The 24,939-nt window shown below is 38.4% G+C and overlaps 1 protein-coding gene and 1 pseudogene across 1 annotated transcript in view; one reads left to right on the top strand and one right to left on the bottom strand.

Moving 5' to 3' along the window:
- Nucleotides 1-24,939, bottom strand: part of LOC134205532 (nudC domain-containing protein 1) — a 47,889-nt gene that overhangs the window by 9,753 nt on the left and 13,197 nt on the right. The window lies entirely within an intron of this gene.
- Nucleotides 73-658, top strand: LOC134206753 (uncharacterized; annotated as a pseudogene).

The raw sequence follows: 24,939 nt of genomic DNA, 5'->3' as shown, positions 1-24,939 counted from the left end.
CCGATATAAAAATTAATTTGTGTACCGAATTATCATTATATTAATTCAAATTCCAGATCTACCTCTTTCAAAATGAAGACTGTGGAACTCGGCCGGACCGATCCTTCTCAAGCCGAACTTCGATGGTCAAGCTCGTGGAACCCATTCCGATTCTTGACGGCACTAATGCAGAATCTTGAAATACAACAGGATCCGCCGAGTGACACAATACTCGCATCTACATGCACAAATGTTTGGACAGAATCCTTGACTCAGGATCCTTGGGCTCGAGGAAGCTACTACTTCGTAATCGCAATTTCAGGTTTATTTCGGTCAATATAATAAATCAGCAAATTGATGCCGCTGGTGAAGATGTTCAAAAGGTCGAGGAGATTCGGAGATTTACAACTGCTCGTTGGTGTTCGTGTCGAAATACGCACTAGTGGCGGATGGTCGCAAACACACATCGTTGACACAGGCGATCATCCGGGAACTTGGTGAGTGGCATAAAAGCTGACGGGCGTCCCCGGAATGGAACGGGGGTTGTGTCCTTGAAGATGGCAGATTGAGATAGTCAACGGCGAAAGACAGATACACGCAGTAGGTGCCATGTAGTTCAGAAAATGGAATGTTCAAAACTGTCCTGAATTGGGTGCAAATTGGCCAGAAAAGATTGTAATGCGCCTTGGCAGATACATTTCTTTGTAGGGTGATGAAAGAAGGATGATGCCTATATATTGTACTCTAGAAACAAAGCAATGCTCTTGTATGACCAGCGCGATAAATCGTTCAAAGTTTGCGAGCAAAATATATGACGATCGGGTCTGATCTTCCAATAAACGGTATAGATGCGGCAGCGATCCCGAAGAGCGACAACTTTCCAGTGGAGTCAAACTGCAAGTCTTGTGTATTTACGGTTCCGAATGTGAAGACTAACTACAAAAGTAACCAACGAAATTCAAAACTTGATTCGTTCTCGCACCTTCGCATTAATTGTTAGACGATAGATGGTTTGCGGCTGTTGAAGGGAATCGACTCGTGGATCGATGAAACGGATGAAATCAAATAACTGCTAAAACTACCCCTGGATTGTGGCTTTTGTATCCTGGATGTCCCACGAAAAAGGGGCCGTCCGGACCAATTACGTGCACCTGTGTCGAATCTAACCTCGCAACTAGAGAATGTGATTCGGAACAGCAGGACGACAGGAATACACAATCGAAGAGGTTGGAGCTTCTACGGAAACAACCCACGCATTTTCCTTGGAGAAATGTCCCATTATTCGGGTTATGCTGCGCCCGGTATAGTCCATCTCTAGCGTTACGATACGATGTAGATGGGTGCCTCTGGCTCCAACATGACCAGAACGACTGGATCTGAAGGCATGAAGGACCTTGAATGCCCACGAGTTACGTACAAACTTCAAGCAGCAGAGATTTATGTCCTGCTCCGGACCTGAACTATGCAGTTGTTGTGGCTACAACGACGTTTTTTGTAGAACGCTAATACGCGGTGAAGCACATGACCCCAATGTCATTAGACGTAAGCTTCAGTCTCGTGAAAACAGCGAAATTTTGGGCATTTGTTGCGAGAAATGATTACACAATTTTGCTATTGGGTGAGATCCTCGTTTTACACACTTCATAGAAGAGTAATAAAATAAAAAACAACATTCTATGCGTAATATCTTTTATGCTTAGGAATTGTGTGCTTTGTCATAGTATATGAGTAGACTGATTATGAAAACGTAAGTGAGTAGAGTGCAAGCTATTAGACTATACCTCTGAGAACAAGCGCTGTGCCACTCTTGCACAAGCAGATCTGTATGTCAGGGGAACTGGTACTATAGCCAATAGGTCTGCGTGCGCTGGATTGACGCTTGTGCACTGTTGGTCAATAAACGGCTCGTTCCTATGCGAAATGATGATTAAGCCTAGGAAATTCCATGGAGAGGGGTATGGAGCGAACAATGGACAAAATGCCTGTAAAGATTTTAAAAAATTTAATTCATATTCAACTGGTTTGGACTTATGTGGTTATTGTTGATGAGCAGCTATTTATTACTTCGGCGAAGATTTTGAGGTACTTTTATTACGCTACAATTATTCTATGTGAGTTAAAATTCAGCTCTTTAAGGATCTTAAATCAAAATCTAAAAATTTTAGATTGCGAGGAATCCAACACCGGGATCTCACTAATAATTCTGAACGAATCAGGTTTAAAATTTACCCAATTAGTTACGGTAATCGTTGGGAAGAGCCATTATATAACGTTACCTTAAAATTGCCAATTTTTCACCCCTCCCAGAATGTCATCTGCTATAAACCATTCAAAAAAAATTATGGATTGTCACTCGGACCCCTAAGACGTTACGAAATTTATGGATGATCCCTTACCGTGGATATCGGTAAAAGTCAACTGCCGAATCTCGAGTAATCTGACGAATTTTCCGAGTAAAGATGAGATACCCTCGACTGTGTGAAGTCTCGGCGAAAATTTTCTGAGTCAGCAGAATAATTTAAGACTTAGTATACCACGATGGCCTTGGTGATTGAAATCCGGGATGAGCGTGTTCAGGATTTTTCCAAAGATTCACTTAATTGTATTTTAGAGTAATATATTAACTTGTTACCGCTGTTTATGTATAACCTACCTTGGTAAGAGTCTCGATTCGTGAATTAATTCTGCGAACACCCATTTAACCTCCGTTAACTTCCGCTTCTCTATTGCAAATTTAATCAAGTTACCAAACATCACCAAATATGGATCCGGCAAATCGATGCTTCCCATCTTTTAATGGGGCCTCCCATTCCACAGAATGGTGGGATCATGACCATGAATCCACCTTCCCCAATCACGGCACCGCTACGTATATTTTACCGCGTGGCAAGTAAGATTGTCGACAGATTCAATCTTTTTCCATTCTACGCAATCGGGACATGAAATCGAATTCAACGGTTTCGATTCTTCGGTGTTGTTGTGGACCGCGCTGGATGTGTGCTCTCCGCAAATACTTCACAAAACTTGGGAGCAATTTTTGCCTTCTCGATAACTCAAGCGCAAGCAAGTAATCGTGTTTATTCTGGAGTTCCAAACATGGTCTGCTTGAAGCGGGATCCAGCGACGCGTTGGGTCGCGGACGTTCTTTGGCCAGCTAGATTGTCTCGTCCGATGTTCCGGTGTTAGACCATCCTTTTCGAATCATGCAAGTCTATACTTCACTGCGCACCTTGATATAGTGGTCAATCCGTATCCATCGCTCTCAGAGGTGAGCGTTTTCCAATAATCCGGTACCGCCTCTGAAAATCTGAGAACATTATTCAAAACAAAATCTGAATAGTTTCCTACAAATCAAATTTTGTGTTGTCCCAACTGTCCTTAACTCAACCTTCTTAACAACAATCTATTTGGTATTTGGCAAACAACAATCGGGTTGAAAAAACAATTTTATCACAGGGCCATATAGATAAAGACTCACTACAATGGAATGCGTTCGAACTAAATTGAATTCCTGACTAAAGTTATATAACGGTAAGGACCGTGCAAAGGACTGAAGGAAGATCGATGAATTCTTTACTAATTACTACGTGTTTCAAACCATGAGATCACTACTAGAAAATTGCCAAATTTGGTGCCAACTCCTGCGTATAGCACTTAATATGTTTAACCGGACGAATAATAATAATTACATGATGCAAAAATTGTTTATTTATGTAAAATAAAACATTTGACAACGAGCAGCTCAATCGCTGTTTGGACTTTGACAAATTAGAGTGAGCTTTGCAAATTATGAGATAACTGATTCCTCATTTCTCACTTCAAATTTGTGAGCATGTGAGGAAAACCGGAAAACAACCCCCAAAATATTGATGTTAAATCTATGACTTTTAACGTAGATTAGACATCTTTCTTTGCATCTTGCATGTATTTCGATTTTAGAAATCAAGACCAGTTGCGTTGAAAGGAAATTTTATCACCGGAACTTTATTAACAAAATAACTTCCGCGTAGTTTATTTGAATTTCAGTTTTGAAAATATAGATCGGAAGAGATAACATTCGAAAAAGTTGCTACTGATGGACTGTGATGACACGATTATTTTTGATTGTTCCTGATCATCACTCCTAAGGATTAGCATTAAAAACTCCGATGGGCACCATATTTGACAATTAAGAAAATTTAAAAAATCATTATTTCAAAAATAATTTGAAAATGGATGCAAATTTTCTCTTATGAGCTTTCTACTATGTATAGAATGTGTCTACAAAATAATGAAACTAATATGAATGTTTATTTCTTAGTTTTTAATCTTGTTTTATGCTAAGGTCTTAAGGTGCCCAACTTGAGTGCACTAATTTTACCATACTCCTTATTTGACACAAGAAGTTGTTCTAATTTGTTTTCTGCAAACTATGTTAAAACTCGATCAATTAAATATAGGCATTTATAATATAATATTGACAATTAATAGACCTTTGTACGATTATAAAATAACAAGTATTGCAGTTATACAAAGCGAGTTTTTATTTATTTCTGTTCAGTTGTTCCTGCAAGTTATATGCTATGGCATGTAGTTTTTTCTTCCTGCACATCAATCAAATGCTTCTCAATTAGAGATGTAAGAATCATATCATGAGCATATTCTAACGGGAGAATTAACTGACATTTCATAACATAACCAGCCTAAGCGTGATTTTGTGTAATTTAAAGCACCACTTTCTTTGGTAAACTGCAGTTTTGAATCTATAAACTGAAGAGGATACAGAAAATACAACCTGTAATATGAACCTTTTTAGATTTAACATTGGAAGCTACCAATATGCAAATGTTACGTGACCGGCAAATATATCTAAAAAATGTAGGCCTATTTATATACATTTTCAATAACTATTAACAACATAAACTAGTTATACCTGAAAAGCCAGTCATATTTTTGTTTGATTTCATATTCAGGGTTGCCGCAAACTGGTACCCAGATAGCTTGACATAAAAATTAAAAATGTGATTGGCTCTAGATTAGAATTTCGTACGAAAATAAATGTGAATAGTTATATGATACTAATATAACATAATATTTTTTGTTTCTTTATTAAAGGAAATTTCAGCCCTAAAACTGCTTCGTCTCCGGTATATATATTATTTTCTCGCAAAATTTCTAAATCCAGCAAAGAAAGCTGCATAGTTACAAACATCATTGAAAGCGTCAAAAACGCATCCAAAATGTGAAAGACAGCATAAGGCATACTATCATGTAGACTGGACACAATTGGTGAATAATCGAATGTTGACTAATATTCTAATAATAGAGGTTGTTAAAACTAAATATGAATAGGTTAGGCAGGGTAAAAGATGGGTCACGTGATAATAAGATGAACCAGGGCCGTTTTGAGCATCAATATAAATTTTAATGTGGAGATTATGACTTTGTAAGGAGGATAATTTGGTTCTACTTTATTATCACTGATTTGATGATAATATTTATTTTAGTAGTATAGCAGGTGCAAATATTTTCACTTTTCTTATTGAAACACAATTTCTGATGAAGTGTAATCTCGTCACAATGTAAAATTTATGTATTTTAGTAACATAGTAGACTATTATAAGTAATGTGGCGATGTTATACTAACTGCGTTGAAATAAATCAATTTGAACAGAAATTAGACATTCTATCATGAACTTAAATGGGGCAAAAGATGGGTCACCTTTATACTGAAGGGACATGGTTCGTATTCAAAACATATTTTCCATTGCTGGTTTAAATTTAACGGTTGCTGCGAGCATAATGATGTTAATTTGTTTATTGAAAATGTCAGTTTTTGTTTTTAAGCAATAACAACCGAATACAAAGCAAGTAGAATAAAATACAATTTATTGTAACACTACTATTAATAAATTAAGTTGTCAATAGAATTACATTGTAAATGAAACCATAGAATACATTAGAATGCATTGATTGCGAACTATTTTACTCAAATGAAACAATGAAGTTTTCACGCAATAGAAATTTACGGGTTGTTAAGTATCGTAACTATACAAAATCTGATATTTTTCCTATTTTTTTCGTCCACAATAGAATCTATGGTTAATATATCAGTTGAAATATCGAGACAAACTGTTAAAAATACAGTGGATTTTATTGTATTTGTATAATAAAAACTACGATTTTGATTTCTCAGTTGGAGCAATGGCTTTACTGTTCAACAATACAATTTAAAGGAAAAAATGCATATTTGGCGCTATAGAGGCAAATATTGTTATACAGTTATATGCAATGTAAAGAAACGTTTCAAAAAGTTATCAATGTATGAATCTTATGTACGAAAACGTTTCAAAGAAAACAATTTCAAAGTATTTACATGAAATATGTTGATATTATATTCTCAGTGTTGATACAATGTACAACTGTCAGAAACAATGTATCTATTATTACACCGTACATTGTATTGTAATTCAATTGTTTTACACTATTGAACCAATAGTACATTTTATCCGGAATACTTAGAAAGCTTGTTTATAGAATTTTACAAACATTTTTAATTTCTTGTCAAGGCTTAAAAGAATTATTTTTTATTCAATATAATCATTGGCAATAAAGAAGCTATCTATCTGTGTAATTCAATGTTGAGAATAAAACAATATTATCTCAGTTATTTAGGTATTATCTTGCCTTGTTTGACCCATCTTACCCGCCATTTTTGATTGACAGAAAATGACTTCTTTTCAATGACATGAAATTAAATAAAAAGCCAGGTTTTTATTTCATGCCCTTGAAACACAGATTGACTATTTTTTATAGATCCATGCGAAAGTTGAATTAAACATTTTCTTTTGAGATATTCAGTTCGCCTTAGGCGTACAACCATTTGCCTATCATTACGCCTACATGCTTTTCTTGAGAGAAATTATTGAGGTTTATAAACACTGCTTGTATATTCCTCTGATAAGATTATTTAAGGACATCACAATCGTTGTGAGCCTTATTTGACCATAAACATTTTGGAGTTAAAAATGCGTTCTCGAATGTTGCAATGTCTTATAAGCTTCAGAAATCTTACTCATAGATGACTCTCATGCGCTGTAGGTGGTAGGATAAATATCTCACAGAAGTCATTTGCGCAAATAACGATCATTCGTCCTAATTTAATTGTGGCTAAGAGCGAAATTAGACGTATTAGTATAATCTCCATATATTTCAAATCGCAGGTACATTGATTCTTCGATAATATAGCCTTATGCCATTACAAGAAGAAGAGCAAATAAAGTATAGTGGCAATTCAGTGATATATTTTGGCGAAAAAGTTTTTATGAATCATTGTATAAGTGCCCAATTTGGACCTGCTCAAATATGGTGCTTCCAAATCAACAATCAGCTATGGGATCTGTCTCGTTCAGAAGAGGACTCGGAGGAACTTTCCAGTATGACTCCGTTTGGCTCCCCGATTTTGTCTGCCCTCGATTTTATCACGTTTTCACCGTTTATATCGCTTCCCGACCGACGTTTTACCCCAAAAAAAATTGAAATTTTAGTCATTCTTTTATGTTTATAAGTGTTCCTGAAAATAACTTTCACCCCTGTAGTTTATCATGAATTCTCTACAGAGTACCTGAGGAATTGAGGATGAGCGGAATCCAAGTAAAAATACGACACCGGCATGTTAACTTACGAGATCCGAGCACAGCATGGGAGAATCATTTAAAATGCTATAATAAATTCTAGACAAATGAATTCAAAATCTGATTAATGTGATACGGGAAAAATTCGAATGGCTATATGATAGAGTACATTTTGGAAATATTTACAAAAAATGGGTAAGCTTCCAGATATGTAATTCAGAACTTTTCCGTACCGTATCAATCAGATTTTAATTGTTATACTCTTCCAATTAATCTCCCCTACATTGTGCTGGATCTGCAAGTACACCTCGAAACTCACCAGATTCATAACATTTTCGACAAAGAAATAACGCGGTACCGTTCACGCATTTCTCTTTTCAAGGGCATAGCAATGACTCATTTCCATCGATTTCCATACGAAATTTTTCAGGGAAGGGCTTGTCCATAAACCATCGACCTCTGGAGGAGGAGGGGACTTTCGAAGAAAGTCTACGATAGTCTACGAGGAGGGATGGGGGGTACCAAAATCTACTGAACTTTTTATGTTTTTTTTTTTAAACGGTTTATACAGCAGCTTTGTGCAAAGTTCATTCGTTTGATTTTTTTAGGATTTCGGGTTTTTATTGCATAAAACATCGAGCAATATCTTGCATTTCTCACATAAAATATATGATTAAAAGTCAAAGTCTGTTTTCTTTTGATGTTGGTAGAAAATTCTCCAAATTGCTCTATAAACTTTCAAATTTTAAAAATCTTCACTTGGATTTTTTGCAGAATTCTACTAGACTCTTTCTTTAATTTTCCAGGGCTCTTTGCAAACTATGAAATTAAGACTATGTCGTACTTCAACGATTCTTTTTGACAAGTTGAAGACACTATCTAACAAAAAGTCTTGGAGCTAAAAGATATTCTTTGAGAACTTGTAAGAATTCTCCAGAATTTCGTGAGGAGTCCTTCATGGTTATACTGATAGTCCCTGAAATTTTTCTTAATTTCGGAATTCTGCTATTTTTGAGGAGATCTTGGACATAAGCTAAAATTGTTCAAATTCCATGGATCTTCTTCTTCTTCTTCTTCTTGTTATGCATTAACTACCCACACTGGGACAGAGCCGCCTCGCACTAGTGTTTAACTTAAGCACTTACGGTTATTAACTGCGAGGTTTAACCTATGATTCAATTTTGCATTCGTATATCATGAGGCCTTATTGATACTTTTATGCCCAGGAATCGAGCAATTTCAATCAAAATTCCTAGACCGGCACCAGGAATGACAGCTACCTAACATGGGTCTTGCTTTGTAGCCGCGCGTCTTACCGATGTAAGGAGGGCCCCTATTATCCCGTGGATAATACTTCGTAAATTTCTTCGGCAGTTTTAAATCTAATGCAAGTTCATTGGAATTATCGATGGAAAATTTCTGGAATTTCTAAATAAATTGTTGAAAATTTCCACGAGGATTATTGATCCAACTAAAAACTATTGGAGTTACCACTAACATAAATTGTATTTGAAGTTTTGTAAAAGCCAGATTAATCACACTAGCGTTGGTGGTGCCTTTCTCCGCATTTAAGTTAAGACCACCAACCTTATATGAGGGGTTTATATGGTCCGAGTACGCCTTAACTAACTAACTTGAGAACATAATGACCGATCGTTATAAGAACCAATAGTGATCAATCAAGGCTTTGTCCCTGTCAATGAAACTTATTGCGAGAAAATCAGTTAAAGATTACTATGACAGTTGTCTAATGTTTTATAGCTTCTGCACATACATTTCACATACATACACGGACAGACCAGACATGATAACATCAACTGTCGGCTAGATCGATGATATATAATACTATATGGGTCTCAGGGCTTCTATAAAATTCTTTTCGAGGTGAAATGTAATTAGCCTCAACAATTATTAAGTAGAGAAAGCAAAAAACTACTACTAATTTTCCCATTTCCATTTTTTCGAAAATTTGCAAAAAAAACTGAAGAGGTTCATCACTATTCCTATAATTCAGAAAATTCTTTGAAAGAGTTGATTTTTTGTTTGTTGGATTTGTTCAGTTTGATTAGTTATGTTTGAAATTCTAATTTTTATCAATGTTCACATGAAATGGATTGAATAGCTGAATGTGAAACGTGATTGATTTCCATATTTTTCTATCACACTACTGGTGTTTTATAAAATTGCAAAATCTACAGTGACTTCAAGGGAAGTGGAGGTTTCGGAAAGTCTACATGGCCCGAAGCGTCATCATGTCTATTTTTGGTACGACTTGATTTATATAGTGCCAAATCGGCTTGGATTTATTAAGAGGGGTGGGTCGTACTGCATCAAAAGCAGGTCATTTTTGAAACCATTGATAAATGAACAAGTGCCCCTTTTTCTCACGAAAAAAGCTTGACACCAGGAAAAAGGAAGAGGGTGTTTAAAATCTTTCTCAGCGAAGTTTTAAGCAGCTCGCCCTATTTTAGAAAGTTATAAGTTGTTCCCATATACTTATTAGTATAGTTGAACTATAACATTGGCACTTTTCAATTACTATTGAATCATTAAATCAAAAATCATTAAATCAAGCATTGTTGAAATGCTAGTGTTGAGCGATAAACGAACCAGTGAATTCGATTAGCATTTCAGAAAAGAAAGAGTTACAAAATTCCTGCGGAATTATAAATAAGGTTAATAGTGATTCAATTCAGCAATATATGACTAAACAACTGTTGGTGATTCCAATTCGCAATCGATTTTAACAATTCGTAGTGAAGATTTCGCTATTATTTTACCTACTGATATAGAAGGTATCTTTATCGAAGGCTTAAGATGTAAGTAATCGTAAAAGGATCTCACCGTGATGTCTTCAACTCTAGAGTGGTGAATGGATTCAAATTTTGTACTGAGCTAACTAGATTTTAACAATTTTTGTAAGATATTTTGGTTGAGTTTGAAAAAATTCCTTGACGTAGTTCAAGTTTGTCAACCGAGCTATCTTGTTACGATGAGAAATACAATGCGCTTGACCAGGAGCTCGTCTTCTGACCTTTCTTGTACGTGACCAATCCTCTTTCACCGGTTTATGGGTGTGACGTTCACAGACTATCACGTTCACAGGAGATGGGCGACGAGTGGGCTCGTCGGATCCCTGGATGGCGGGATCAACCTCCCCAGAATACGCCAATGATTATCCAGGAATGTATCGACTTGCAGGGACCTACGTCTAGTAGCAGCGAAACTCGCTGCTGGACGCTCTGTGAATATACGCTGAGCTGTCTGGACGGTAGCGCATGTATTAACGCTCAGCTCCGTGAAACTTACACGTGCTCTCCCGTCCGCCCAAGCAAGTTACGCGAAATTCGGTCCACGATTGAGCGAGCGATCACCGACTCAATGGGTTTGCTGGACTAAACCATTTGGTGCGGCGCATGTATCGATGGCAGATAATCTCCAAACCATTGTTTCCAGAACTGAGTGGCCAGAACGGGAAGCTTCCACAGTTCCGACCACGGACTGCATCCAAAAGGTACCCGCATGTCATCCGCGTTAGATGATCCATGCAGAATGGACCGTAGACACTGTAATGTCTATCATCTTAGGGATACTGGTTGGTGGTCTGAGTTTACCACAGAACCTCGGAATGGGCGATGCATGCCAGTTTGTAAGATTCTGGCAACTGTGCAAGGACCTCACGGCCTAGCCTTATGAGGGAGGCCTGGTGGTGGCTCCAGCCTGGTGTGAGGTGTAGTGAACTCGTCGGCATCAACGTGCGTGATCTAGGTTGTCAGTGCAACCTGCTTAGTGCCCCGAAAATTAGATACCTTGATCACTATATATCCGCAGTAAGTGCCCTACCTGCCGATAATGTTGCGCAACCGTGACACGGAATCAAGTACCCCTAAGGTGTGTACGATTTGCATGGATGGCACGAATGGTTATCATGTAGCTATCAACCCCAACGCAAACTGCAGTTAAAACATAATTCAGCAAAATTTTCTAATCTAAATGGATATTAACCTTGCTGATTGTTGCATCCATAATCCTAATACTTCTACTAAATAAAGTAAGTAATTGTTTTAATCAAATTTTGTTTCATCAGTGTAGTTGATTTTTAACATGAAATCAGAATGTTTTAATGTACTTGTCGTTTATTAGAAGCACAACAACATATGAATCAGTCATATGAGCATGACTCAATACTCATCAGGATCATTGTATTATAGAACCAATCACCAAGAATGAGCAGATCCAAATCTCTTTTATTCTTTTTCATCCAGGCTACCGAACTCGAGCGTTGGTTAGGCGATTACGTCATCATAGACTGACACATACGCGACCATCATCATAGCAAGACCGATGACCAAAAGTTACTGCTCTTCTCATCATATTTGCAGACCGCACCGGCATTCTACCGCTGGTGACATGCTATCGCTGTATGGGACTTCGCTGAACAAGACGAACAAACGAAAAATTCGCGAGCTAAAAGCGCGTCAGTACGCGCTGCTGTCACCAATTTAATGACTCTCTGCGCAGCAGAGCGCATTCTTTTATACTGAAAATCTTCCGACAGACAGAAGCCCTGTCGCTACGCATTAATGTCCGTGTTGGGAATGCACGGGATTGATTTCTATATGAATTTTTTGCTGGCTTGACAGGCAATTGAAATTAACTGGAGCTTATCGTTAATAATCTTAAGTTTCAGTGAAATAGGCAAAATGCTGGAGAGTGTCAGGTCGATTGATATATAAATCTTCAAAATCCATCGAAAGATAAAGGCCTGTAACGATTCAAATCTTCCCTTCAGCGTAACCATCGATTCCAAAATCTAAATGACACCCATATATAAAGAAAGACGTAAGTCCAACTCAAAAGATTCGACCGCATCAAATGTATATGTAACAAAGACATTATAAGACCGATGATCCTCTGGCAGTAAAACATGGACAATGCTCGAGGAGGACTGGCAAGCACCAGGTATTCGAGACGGAGTGCTTAGGACCATCTTTGACGCGGTGTGCAAAGAAGACGGTGTGGCGGCGAAGAATGAACCGAAACAACAGCTTACGCGAACCCAGTATCAGAAGGTAACGCTAAAGCTGGAAGGGTACGATGGAGCAGGACATGTTGCAAGAATACCGTTACAACCCTGCAAGATGGTGGTCGTTCCGATCCGGCAGGTAGGAGCGACGTGGAGCGCAGCGGCGAGGATGAGACGACAGGATGCAAAACGGGCTTGGAGCGTGGAGACGTATTCGAGGATGAGAGAGTGCGGCTCAGACACCGTATATTGTGGGATCAAATTGCTGATTTGTGATTATCTGTTTAGATGTAGACTAAATAAATGAATGAAGCTATTGAAACAATTGAGTTATTAACAAAATATAAAATCGATAAAAAGATTCAACCGGAAAAATTTTCTTGTCCTGTTGTACCATGGTACAAGTACCACTAGAAGCCTGAATAAGAGAAACGCGGATATGTGCCGCCAATCAGACCGTTAAAACGCAGCCAATCGGCAGGAGACCTGTCAAGCATGCGCCGAAATGTTGGCTTAAATACTGAAAACGGCTAAATTTGGATTTGCACCATTAAAAAACAAATTTGAATGCTTTTATATTAGTTCAAACAATATGTAAGTTATTTATGGATTATGATAATGAAATAGAGTATAGGTTTTATTGAAGATTCTATGTTATATGATATATAAATGCGATTGTTGAATTTTACCCACATAGACATCTTTCTGTCTAGTGAGTGTTCTTTGATAGAAGAATTGACTGCAGGTATGGCAGAATCATTTCTACTATCCGCGTTCTCTTGCATCGGGCCTCTAAATTACCACGGGTGTCCCTTAGTATTATGGACCGCTCTACCAGCAGTTATGCACTTCGTGGAAAAGCAGAATTCGCTTTTTGTTCGGTAACTGCTCGGATAAGTACCCGGAAACCAGAAGTTTTTGTTGAACGACGCCAGCAATTGGATTTGTCGCTAATGGGGCACCATTTACTGAAAACGGACGGCAGACCATAATCGGCTGGATTGTTCTTCTGCACTGCATGCAGAGATCTTACCTGCACGTGTGCGCTCGGTGACGGACGTCGAAGAAAGGATGGTCGCTAGGAACTTGACCAGCTCATTGTTTTAACTATGATGCGTTACACAGATGGTATTTGAATGGTTGCTTACATCTCACCAGGAAAATCCATAGTCCACATGCCACCTTCTTCTCATAAAAATGTATAATAGTTTTATTGATTTCCTAAAAACTATCAAACCATAACTATTATTTACATTTATATTTTCAAACTGTAAAGTCAGAGCGCACTATATAAATCCATTACTTTTTAAAATATTTTTACAGAAATTATGTGACCGATGTGAATTTTTGTTCAACTTTGATACTACATACTCCAGGAGAAATGATGCTCAGCCAGTAAAGACTTAAGAAGATTCAAATATCCTCTCCTCAAAATGGCTATCTCATACTTTTATGGAAAGACTGCATAAATCATTCTATTTTAGCAATGCTGCAGAGATACTTTACACCTACAAATATGTACCACCAAAGCAATTTCCATTAAACATGCTTTACCCCAATGTAACATTTGGTTTTATGATGGTTTTAAGTCACATTTAGAAGTGGAAAATGTACTTCAAGAGTTTAAACAAAGCAATACTGTTTAAAGTACCTTTTATCAAGTCCAAGGTTTTAAGTCAATCATTTTGCATTACACTATCTCTCATCCAGAACTTCAAAGATATTAAGCTAATAATTCTTTTCGACAGGTCGAAACTAACTTGACTCTTTTGACATGGTCTTACTTTGTAGTCGATAATTTATTTTTAAACTGAGGACGTTCCATAAATATTTCAATCAAAAGCCTTTTTAAATTCACCTACATGACTGAGTCTAGCCTTAGGTCTGGATCAGGATGTATATGACAACAGTGGTGGTCACCTTGATGAATTAAAAGTTTAAAAAGACTGACCGTTTTTGACCAGAGGTTACACAGACTGAAGAAATTTAACACCTTCCAGAACTTATGGAAACTATAAAATCAAAGCAGCCAGTGATTATTAGAGAACTAAAGTTCAGCGGCCTTTTCTGTGGTAAAGGGAAAAAAAGGTACTCCTGGAAACTAGCTCAACGATCGTTCGAAGGTTCCCCCATTTGATTGGACGCGACGATACAACAGCAGCGCGTTAAACTTAAGGTTTGCCAAGAATCACTTTTGGTACATCCTGATAAATACGCTGAATTATCCCTCTGGACTACGCCTTCAATTTGGTGGTGGAACAGTATGTCGACATGGCTTTGTGCCCGCTTCAGCGCATGCAGAGAGTTGACGGTTACTTCACAGTATGGCACATCAAATTCGATTATAAAATAGGAACTTTCACATCTATACGACCAAAGTCGATAGCTGCTATACTAAACAGCTACCGAACAAACGCACATAATTAGCAGGACATCGACTTTGATTCTCGTACTGTTACGTCTACAAGCCACACCAGCGATTGGTATACGCTCTCGCTTGCTTGAGTAACAGAAGTCAACGAAAAACTTCGAATACTTTTCAAGGCCGATCGTAAATATGTTTAGAATTAGAGTTACAAATCAATTACCGACCAAAGGCTATCCAGGGATTAAAGACAGATTCTTATTCCATAACGGCATAACGGCATTAACCATCAACTGACTCTTGTACTTAAATTGATGTTTTCGGTGTCCGGAAATGCGTCTTCAACAAGGTCTTCAACGATTGAGGACGCGAATTCAATCAACCCTCTTCAATGTGGTTTCGATTATTTGGTGCTAATCGGATTTGTTTGAATGATCGTTTGTTATTACGGCACTCATAGTAATCATAAAGTCAAGTGATCCAGCAATCCAAGCACAACAGAGATTTTGTAGCTGAAATCGGAGCACAACATTAAAAGTCGTTTGTCAGCTATAGGCGTAGCGCGTCAATAAAGAGTTCAGTGCGTGATCTCATGTTTCGGACAACGGGAACGATCGCGCAGTCGGTATTATGTTCTGCATTGCGCGGCCGGTAATAAATTAATCAGTTCATGCGTGATCTCTCGTATTTCGGACAGCAGAACGATCGCGCGGTCAGCCGGTGTATTTCTGCATTGCGCGGCCGGTAATAAAATTAATCCAGTTCAGTGCGTGATCTCTCTTGTTTCCGGACAGCAGAACGATCGGCGCGATCGGCCGAATGAATCGCCTGCTTTGGGCGTGCTTACAGCGGCACACTAGGAGTTAACTTTTGGAGGTCAGTGTGAAGGGCATCTAATGCTAATTTCTGAAAATGAGCGCCTTAATCGAAAAAATATTTGGTAGGCGTAGTGGACGCCTTCACCATAACTGGTACCAAATAGTTTTCGTTGAAGAACAACGTGAGAAAACCCGCGTTAGATGCCTTTCGCCATACGGACTTTTCAGATGGTTAACTCGCGCCCTATTTTCACATATACGTTGGCGCGGTGCTGGCGGCGGCGGGTGGAAACCAGCCACTGTGGCCCAGTTCATTATTGTGTTCTGCATTGCGCGGCCATTAGCCGTTAATCAGTTCAGTGCGTGATCTCTCTTGTTCCGGACAGCAGAACGATCGCGCGATCAGCCAGGTATTGTGTTCTGCGTGCGCGGCCGGTAATAAAAATAATCAGTTCAGTGCATGATCTCTCTTGTTTCGGACAGCAGAACGATCCCGTGGTCGGACGAAATATTGTGTTCTGCGCGGCCAGTAATAAAATGAATCAGTTCGTGCGTGGTCTCTCTTGTTTCGAAGTGGGCTTGGTAGTCATATGGCTACTACTTCTGCTCATACGCAGGAGGTCGATTCAATCCCAGGTCCATTCCGTTCTCCTACTTTGTATCTTTCTTTATTTCTCATGTTCTGGCAATCGCTAGAACTTCAAATGAACTTCCATACCGTTTCCTTCTGTTCCTATACCTTCAATTTGAGTATTCTAACAGTAATCTGCTGGAATTGAAATGAACTTATAGAGCTCGTTCCTACATCCAATTAGAAATTCCATCAGTTACCTTCTCTATCTATCATTGGCAGCTCGTTATACAAGACGGACCTCTGCCTCTCCTTCAACCTAACCCAGAAATTCCAACAAATTCCATGAACTCGTGGCAAGTGCAGGGGTATATTCGGCTTACAGTGGGCGAGTGATTGCATCATCATTTCCTCCCTTTCCTACATTGACTTGCATTCTGACGTGGCAGGCGCCAGTATGATCTAACAAATGAGATCACAGTACTAGTACATTGAAGATGTGTGCTAGTCTGAAACATCTGTTGGTTCCTTGTGCAAGAACAGCTGATCTGGTCTGTCGTTAACCTTCTGAGCGATCAATCAGCTCGAGCTCAAGCTAGGCGTGGCGCGTCAAACAAAATATATTCCTCCTCAGGGCGCTCTACACCAATTCCATCGGTCCATCACTTATCACCCGTCCTGATGGTCTTTATGATGTGATCAATCAAATTAACAAATATAACAAGATCGAGTCACCCTCGAGGACTGATCGTGGAACTCAAGAAATTAAGTATTCAAGCATACAAGTACGACTCCATACCTTTTCATACGTTGCCATTTTGTCAGGTTTTATTCCGCCGGTCTCTGGTTCTAGGGCTGCTAGTTCATACTATTCCTTCTGTTGTCCCCATCAAAAGGCGTTCGTGTTTAAAATTCTCAGGCTTGGACAAGCAACTACGAACTACCAAGAAACAAACGTATGTCCTGCTATCAAACCAACAAAAGCTTGCCAGCAACATCTATTTTTGATGTAAGGTGCTTTCAATACGTTTGTCCCAACACGTAAACCCCATCTGACGTGTCTCAGAACAAAACGTCAATCTTCTCTGACAGTTGTTCTAATACGTTGTGGTATTTCTGGATTTTACTGTTTTCGGATGCATTTCCGTAACGCAATACAACTCATTTCAGTGGATATCCCATCTTCATCCCCAGAACTGTTGTCTTTTATTGCCATCTGCATTCTGCGATGCCAAACCTTATAACTTGTCTCAACTGCGATGTAATCTTGGATTACCAGTGGACATTTCATCTCTTTTCAAACTTCATAGTGTCTTCAATTTACGTTTAACAACCCATCCTTGTTGTCCCAAAAGCATCAACTATTTCTAACGATTGTTCAACACGTCGTGGCATTCCTCGGATTTCGTTCCGACGGTTGCCAACTCCGTAACTTCAGTTATGTATCTTGCCATTCTCTCATTTTTCAGTGGATATCCTTTTCACTTTTGGACCTTTACAGGTACCTGCAAAACGGTGGTCCCGATCCGTTCACTATTCGCTGCCAGATTCGGCTTTGTTTGTCACTTCAAATGACAAACCTGCTTGGGATCGCCAATATGGGGCAGCCATTTGCAAGAAAGAAAACGGACGGCCGAATAATCAACAGTTGTTCTTCTGCGCTGCATGCAGAGAATCTGTCACACGTGTGCGCTCATTGACAGACGTCCGAAGAAAGAGGATGGTCGCTGGGCAACCTCATTGACCAGCTCATTGCTTGCTATGATGCGTTACACGAGATATAAGTATTTGAATGGTTGCTTACATCTCTACAACAGGAAAATCCATATCCCACAGTCGCTAATCAACAAAAATGGAAAAATTCAGCATGGAACGGTTAGGAAGTGATAACTACTATAGCTGGAGCTTTCTGCTGAAAAGTTTGCTTATGCGGGAGGAATTGTGGAAGTACGTCACCAGCATCTGGAGCAATGCGCAATACACGCGCATGAGCCACCGAGCACCGAATAGATATTTTATTCTCAATCCAGTTGAAAACCGGAATTGAGGGAAAAGCGAAGTTGGATTTTTCTCACAATCCGTACGTTAAACCTAACTTCGGAAGTAGTTGCGCTGTTTTTCATATCGCGGGCGCTATTTCAGCACACCACTTTAAAATTGGGTTTAACTGATTAAAAAATCAACTTCACTGTAATTTCGAACAGCTAGTTAATAACCTAAAACGACTGGAAACACGCACTGCACTCACTTGCTCGTGACTGCAAACTCTCCACCTTACCTTTGGCCTGAATGAGTTGATGACCGACTACTAAATGGTCGAACCCAGATTGGCATTTCATGGGTTTCGAGACTGAACTAAAGCGCTAAACCGCGAAACCCGAAGCGGCTGCGCAAACAATCCTCTGGCCATACGATATTCTTGGATTTTGTCATCGAACAAATTTGGTGCAACCCATTGATTATATAATATTTATTGGCAACTGATCCCCCTATGGTTCAAAACATAATTACCGTTCTCTCAGCTCCAGAACAAATCTTCAAAAGTTTTACATTCTATTATTCTTTTTAATTTTTTTCTTCTGCTATATCTGTTAAACTTCAAATGCGTTATGTAACCTACCAAAATATAACTTCTTTGCTTTATCATAGATCATTTAGACATGTTTTTTATTTGTCCTTCCAAGTTCTGTTAAAATTTGTGTAATTATGTTGGCATTGTATCTGTCTTGTATTTTTTCGTTTTGGCCTTCAGTAGCTTTTCAAAGTTTGTTAAATTTCCTTCTCATCTAAAAAGTTATGTTTGGATATTAAAATGTTGTTTCACTTTCAACTATGCAAATAGAGTGGGTGTATTAAGGTTCGTTAAACTTCAATAACGGTATCATCTGGGTAGTGTATGTTTAATGATTCTAGAACCCATTTGCGAAAACAAAAACTTTTACAAATATTTCAAATCTACTCATTTCCTATAAACCTTGATAACAGCACCACGTTTCCGGTAGAAAAACGATTAATTATGCATTTTCTATGGCAAAAGTTTACGGAATGCTGATTCGATGTAATTCAAATGATGTTTTTGTTTGTTGGGTAATTATTAAATTACTGCGGCCAGCGGTAAATGAACAAAAGGACTTTTTCACAAAAGAATCTTGTTACGAATAACTTAGAGTCAAATTAATTTCGTCTGTATGAGTAGTTTTGCATTTTATGCCCTTTTTTTCAAAAGTATAAAGTGTTAGTATCGAGATCGTTGATGTTTTTAATACCCGTCTTGATATCTATTCAAAATCGTTTGTTTAAATTATTGAAGGTATGCGCAATAAGTTCTATATAAATACCTCTCGGAAAGTTGAATTATTTGGAAACAATATTAATTTGAAATCTTTTTGTAGCATTAGTTAATGCAATCATTTCAGTTACGCGGACAAATAAACATTTCCGCTTCTAAGGTCTTAAAACCAACAATACCGCCGTTTACTTTTTCGTATGTCTTATGTTAGTCGTCTTAAAATTTATAAAATCTACAAATGAATTGTTAATCCATTTTCACGGAGCCTGTTTACGTTACTCAGAGTAAATATAGTCATGTTCAATGGCATCATTAAGCTATGCTTTTTTCATGAAGATAAGAATAATGCTATATAAACTACGAAATAAACGCTTTTCATAGTATTTTTTGAAAAAGATAATTCTGAGGCCTTTGTTTTCTAGACTCTGAGATAAATAATGATAAAAATTCAAATAGGGGAACTGCTCCGATCTCCATCTCACTGTACATATATCCATCTCATCGCTAAACAAAGAAATACGGCACCAAATTCATCCTTCTTTTTTGTCAACATGCATTACTCACTGCTGAAAAAATCCTGCAAAAATAATAAACAAACAAATTCCTTTCCATTTGCTTTATTTTTGATGGGATGGAAATAGGGCTATCGATGATGACGCACCAGACCCTATTTAATTACTCAAATGTTTTCTTGTTAAAACAGCTGCTTGACCTATTAGTAAAGACAGTATAACTATTGTTCTTTAAATGAGTATGAATATTAGTATTTTTCATAACTATGTGTTCACACTATGAGCTGTATTGTTTGATACCAGCATGGCAGAATTTTTAATTCAGATGAATAACTGTCCACAACAATGAACAGCGTGTGTCGCCAACTGGTGTAGTGACGGAATAACTAACTAGAGAGGAAGCAATACTACACTTCAGTCACCTTCGATAGTCTGAAATAACGATGTTATGAGATGGTGACAGAAACTGGACCAGACGAGTTTTGAGAGTTCCAACGACCCTCAAACGAGTTCAGAGGTTTCCTGCTCATGGCTGATAGGCCACATCGATTGTCAGCACTATATAATATAATATCCTTCCTTCCTTCTTATATTGAATGTTGACCTAGGAAGGTGGTTTATTCCCAATGATGCGCTTTTCGAATCACTAACAGAAACCACTAGATAGTTTGGATTTTGTGGAAAATTGTGGCAGACGCCATCAAAGCGAAACAAGTAACCGAATGTTGCGAGAAAGTTCCACTGCTGATGCTGAAGACGGCGACTATTCGGCGAATAAAATTTCCTTCCTTTCTGGTGCTGGAACCGCTCTCCACTTCCGCGACATCTTGAACGGAATGGCCCGCGTGCGCGGGAAGCAGTTTTCTTGTAATCAATAAAGAAGGCCCATTTGTTCCGCCTCTTTGTTAGTCGCTATGGGTGCGAATTTTATGGGCAACCATAACACTCACCGAAGGGGTGGGGCTAGAGAGTTTAATTGATTAGCTATGAGAAATTTGTCCAACGTCTTCCTTGCGTCGTATCTTATAAACAATCCTTCTGATTTTTTATGCCCGCCATTGCATGAATAGTATCTTGTGTGACAAGAACAATGGCTTCACTATGCCTCCACTATGCTTCATTATGTCGAGAAAACATCCTAGACCGAGAATAGAACTTGTTATCTCCGGATTGGCAATCCAGGGATTGAATCCAAAAGAGAATGAAAAGTTTCTCACTTATCATCTATGTATGCATAGACTTTTTTCGCAAGCTGTCATGATAAAGAACTGGTTCGGGAGGCTATACCTCATGATTAATTTCTTTTTAAAAAGCTTCGAACGCGGGGAGCCTGGTTTCGATGATAAACAGGCGAAAATCATCACCTCTCTGTGAGGCTGCCTATCCGATTCTGTTTTTTCGCCCTTGTATACAATTATGATAAATCATGCTATCATCGCTCATTCGGAACAGTTTTTGCCTTGTTGTTCGTTATTTATTGAGAGTGATTTCTGCAAACCCTGTCTACGCTTTTACTCGCAAGGCTAACTAGCCATCCGCGCGAATAGACGAGCGCTTGTGAAACTGCTGCCGACGGCAAATTTCTGGCGTATTCCAGCGATCAAGATGTGTACTTTGAAGAAAACTAGTCTCGGCTCAACCTTGTCTTGAATAAAATGATGGTTCTATAAAGAATAGATTTATTTTCAATAATGCGCCTATAACAGCAACAATAACAGTAACAAAATCAGGATCTTGGAAGAAAATTTCAAATCAAACTATCAAACCTTTTTTTTATGAAATGGTCGCGGTTCAGCCAAATCACACTAAGCGCCATCGAAAAATTACCGATTTTTCTGTTCAAACTTTCGTTTAGCAGATTTAATTGATCGCAAATCGCATCGAATATCCCTCAACCCCATAACTGGCAGGATGTCCCTGCAAATGTGTAAATTGATGAAACTATTTCCGTTGTCCTTGTGCAGACAAATGTTACAAGTCAGTCGAAAAGCCGCTTGGTGCGGTTTGGCTGAACCCCGACCAAATACTGGTCCTGAAAATGCCGATTTTCTACTCACTAACAGCAATCAAACTGCTGTCTGACGAACACTAAGTTTTCAGCATCGCCACTGACATCATGAGACCTCGCCATTTCTTCACCCTTTCTTCTCTTAAAATGTTGGTCCAGAAAAGAACTGGTTTACTCTTCACAATGCGCCTTTCTAATCACTAAGAGCAACCAAATGATAGTCCGATCGTTGCGTGGAAATTTCATTTGATTGCTGCTGTCGTTGACGGCCATTCGATGATTTATTTTCTGCTGAGTGCTGCTGTTGGCGACGGCCAGGCGATAATTATGTTCCCAATCGTTGCGTCAGCTGCTGTGCCTACGTGACTACTTATTGTGAAGTATTGATTAAACTGAGCCCATTAGTTGCTTTTGGTGTCTATGTTTGCGAAGCACATACGGGATTGGATGGTTTACCGATTTTCAACACTGCCTGGCGAAATTCAATTTTTCAATAACTTAATTCCTTTTAACCATTGTTTTTAATACAGTCGACTCTCCACATCTCGATGTTCTACATCTCGATATTTTCCCCTATGTCGATGGTTCCTTTGGTCGCTTCAGTTTTCATATAGTTTTTCCTTCTCATGTCTAATATCCTCCTTATCTCGATCTCTCCTTTCATCTCGATGCATTTCTTTTTTTATTTTTTGTTCGGGATTCACTCTCCTTGTGTGTCGATGTGCTTTTACAGTCACAGGCTACTAGACTTTCTATGTATTCATCCATTGTTTAAATGTGACGTTTGCTGTTTATGCTTTGCATTTAATTTTGTTATTTACGAATTCAAAATGTTTAAGTCAAATGAAAAAAAAAGAAACTTAAGGTTCTGACTCTTGATGAACGCCTACAAGTTATCGAAAGCATGAAGCCGGAAAAAGATTTCCAGAAATTGCCGCAACGTACCGGCTTCCACAGAGCACCGTTTCTATGATCAGGAAAGAAAGAGCAAATGGCTGGATAGGAAAAACAATCCATTGTTGCGCAGAAGTTTAAATCAGTGGCAGATTCACGGTTGGAAGGTCGATGATTTTAGTACACAGCAAACACGTGCAAATAACCTGCCATTATCAGAAGACCATTATCCAGGACAAAAGCAAAATTCGCTAAGCATTTCAATCTGCATGAATTCAAAGTTGGTTCTGGGTGGCTGACCAAATTCGTAAAACATAAAAGCTTTCATTTCATTTCTACTCTCTGTGGAGAAAGCGCCAGCGTGTGGGCTAATATGACCGATGACTGGATGAAAAACATGCTTCCTGGACTAATTTCCAGATTTACGAGCCTCAAAACATTTTTAATGCTGGCGAAACAGGACTGTTTATAAATTAACATCTTCCGGACAAAACTTATGCTTTCCAGAACGAAATTTGCCAGGGTGGAAAATATTCTAAGCAGAGGCTTTCCGTCATGTGGCCAATGCCCACTAACATGGATGGTAGCGAAAATTACCTTTATTGATTTATTGGTAAAGCCGAAATCCGTGTTGCTTCAAGAACGTGAACCATTTCTGTATTGTATGAAAGCAATGAAAGCCTGGATGACTTCCATTATTTTCGAAAAGTGGTTGATTGGATTGGATAAGAATTCGAACGAGAAGATCGTCAGGTGTTGATGTTCGTTGATAACTGTACAGCTCATCCAACAGCTGTGCAGCATAACTCAAATGCATCACACTAATGTTTTTCCGCCGAACGCTAAATCAATTACTACAACCGTTGGATCAGCATCATCGAAAACACTCAAGTACCATTATCCATTCTCTTGTAAAACGACGACTGCGAAATGGAGACAAACCAAGGTAATGACCAATAATCAAAATCATTTCGCGATTATTTAAAAAATCTAATTATGGCATTCAACAATTTTAGGATTATTCAGAAATTACAGTACTGGATGCAATAAACCATCTCGAGCCTGGGGAAATGGACCTCAAACCATCAACAATATCGAACTGCTTCCGGAAGGTGGATTCCTTTCTGTTAAAGACCAGACATATTCCCAGAAGACGTTGAATCAGGATCAATAATCAGATCGTGCTTCTGATACAAAAATGTTTGACCTAGATTCAAAGGTATCTTTTCAAGCGTATTGCGATATTGATTCAAATGTGCTGTGCAGCGATGTGATCACTGATTCAGACATTTTGGAATGTGTCTCGGAATCAGTTACTGATAACTGTTTCAATGAAAACTCTATTAGTGAACCTGATGAGCATTTGTGTACACCCATGGAGATCAATGAAACGTCCATGCGGTTTCATCTGCAATCTATTCATAACGCACTAGCGGCTACAGATAATGTACCTCCGGAAATTTTTCGAAAATTCTATGCGGTTGAAAGGTTCTTGAATGAACGTTGTAACGCAGAATTTATATAATGAAAACTGAAATAATAAACATGTAAATAAATAGTATATTTAAAAAAAACTTGGCTTCAATTCCAATATTATCAGTTTACCATCGAGAGATAAGCATTTATTAATAATCATTTTATGGGAAAAACAAAAACTTTCTGATTCTTTCTTAATAATTTAATAATATGCATTGTCTGTTGTACATAGATGAAATACACACCAAACGTAAGCACGGTGATTTTACTAAACTAAACACGTCAACGCATTTTGTGATCTAATGTCGATCGATTTCGTTTATGTTAAATAAATTGAACAACGGAATTGCGGGAATACTAGAAACGGCAGATCCGCGATCCGTGTGGA

Source organism: Armigeres subalbatus, chromosome 1, assembly GCF_024139115.2.
Source record: "Armigeres subalbatus isolate Guangzhou_Male chromosome 1, GZ_Asu_2, whole genome shotgun sequence".
Taxonomy (NCBI): Eukaryota; Metazoa; Arthropoda; class Insecta; order Diptera; family Culicidae; genus Armigeres; species Armigeres subalbatus.
The sequence above is the reverse complement of the archived record's forward strand: the minus strand, read 5'-3'. Positions and strand labels throughout refer to the sequence as shown.